This window comes from Jaculus jaculus, chromosome 9 (genome assembly GCF_020740685.1).
Source record: "Jaculus jaculus isolate mJacJac1 chromosome 9, mJacJac1.mat.Y.cur, whole genome shotgun sequence".
Lineage (NCBI taxonomy): Eukaryota > Metazoa > Chordata > Mammalia > Rodentia > Dipodidae > Jaculus > Jaculus jaculus.
This window is the reverse complement of record NC_059110.1, coordinates 46,277,152-46,279,536: the sequence shown is the minus strand read 5'-3', so window position 1 is coordinate 46,279,536 and position 2,385 is coordinate 46,277,152.

Sequence of the window (2,385 nt, the reverse complement as noted above, 5' to 3'; positions counted from 1 at the left end):
ATGATTACTGAACAATTTCTTTACCTAGTAAGAATGGGATTATTTTATTTTAAATTGGGCCCCCTCTTATGATACAGATACTTTTCAGTGAGAATTTGTGTGGGTGAGAAAAGAAAACAACTGACTTACAATTTTGTACTAACTCTTACATGTGCTCTGCTGTTTGTACAACATTTATGCGAGGCTATTGTAAAATGGATACAGCAAATAAAACAATTTAAACAGTAGAAAATTAATTGATATGACAAACTTGAAGAAATAAGTAAAACTATTTACATTTTGACATTTTCAGAAGACTTTGCCATTTTCCAGGTGCTTTATATATTATTAAATTTTATCATAGCCTAGAAAATGAGCAAAGGAAATGAAATAGTTCACAAAACAGTCTTCATTGTCTGATTAAACTGTCAGAGCAGGGCTCTATACGTAGCTCAGTGATAGTGTGATTGCCTAGCAGGCATGAGGCCGCGGTTGTTGAATGCCCCGAGTGCCCCACCTTCCCCAAAGAAGGAAAAAATGCAGAGCAGGATGAGAGGAAAGTAAGTGGTATCCAGTCAGCATCCTCCCTCTTCACACCTGACTGATTTCAGGAGTCCCTTCATAACATAACAAAACAAAACAAAACAAAACAAAACAAAATATCCGTGGCTTCTCCAATTTCTTCGGTACTATGGCAATATTTGCATATAACTTCACACATCCTTCCTTATACTTCCTGTCCTCTCTAGAGTACTTACAATACCTAATACAGTGTGAATGGTTGTTATCCTATGCTAGGAGATAAGGGCAAGGAAAAGTGTATACATGCATACAGTACAGATGCAAAATTTTTAAAATATTTTCAATACATGTTGGCTGAACTCTTAGATGTGGAGGGCCCAATATAAACCCTATGTTCTGTCATTCTAAGTTGTTTTTGTACTTTAACTATCCTGAGAATCACTTTGCTACATAAAGTTAACTGTTACTTTTGGTAATGATAATTAATTGACTTTTAAATTCTTTTTGCCATTTAGCAGCCAACTTTTTTTTCAGAAGTACGTGGGAAGCGATGCTACTCATAAGATGGGATTGAGTCCCCACAAAAATTAAAACATTTGGCTCTTTCAGCATTTGTTCTGGATTCTTCATTGTGGGGCCATCCTCTGAGTTGAATGTTTGATAGTGTCTGCCCTCTACACATTAAATGCCATTTAGCACCCCTTTCTGCTATGACAACCAAGATTGCAACAATACCAAATGCCCCCTAGAGGACAAAGTCATCCCTAGTAGAGAAACACTATGATCTGGGTTTATTTTACAGGCAGAAGTGAGTAAATAACAATGAGAAAATTTTTATGGAATAAGTGTCTCTTATATGTAAAATTATATATTGGTTGGGTACTTTATAAAACTTGCCACATGTCTGTCAAGTTTGAAATCTTAAGGCAGGTTTATTCTTAACTGCTGTGTAATAAATAAAATAAAATTTTCTTAGGAAGTTGAAAAAAAAAAAAGGAAATTGTGATACCAGTAGGTAAATTACAATGCAAGCATTTGTAGTTCCATAAAAAAACCAAACCATTAACCAATGAATTATATGTCTAAAAAAAGAAGGGTGCTGGGAAGATAGGGTTCAATTCCTCAGTACCTAACTAAACCCACATGCATAAAGTAATACATGCATCTGAAGTTCTTTTGTAGTAACAAGAGGCCCTTGTGTACCCATTCTTTCTCTCTCTCTGCAAATAAATAAACAAAAATATTTTATTATTAAGAAAACCTTTTGCTAGTATATTGGGACCACATGAAAATAAAATGTTGACCATGGATCTGAATTACGTATCAAGAGTTGTGTTCCAAAGAGTCACAAAATCACACAGAACCAACATTTATCCATCACACAGTGGAAATGTTTGTTCATGATGAAATCTACATGAGAATAAAGCACACTGATTAGACGCAGGCTGGGGCATTTCAGAATCCCACATCACTTAGTATGCTTGCACCAGTGTCCTGCACTCAGCTCACAATAATGGTTATGAAGGACACAAATAATATAGCCAACCCTTGGAATAAGTAAAAGCCTGGTGTTGGCTTTCCACAATGGGTGGCAAATTTGTGGATGTATTTGCCTATAATATAATAACTAAAGGGTAGATAGAATATTGTGATGAAAATTCATCATTCAATAATTGTTATAACTGTGAAAAACATATGGAGATTTATTATACAGTTCTCAATGTTTAATATGTTCTTTTGTTATTATTTTATATGCATGTGTGTATATGTGTATATATCGATGCACACATACCATGGCAAACACAAGAAAATTGAAGGCCAACCTTGCCATGCCTGTCCCCTTTATCCATCTTTGATAATGAGTATCTTGTCATTACAAATGAA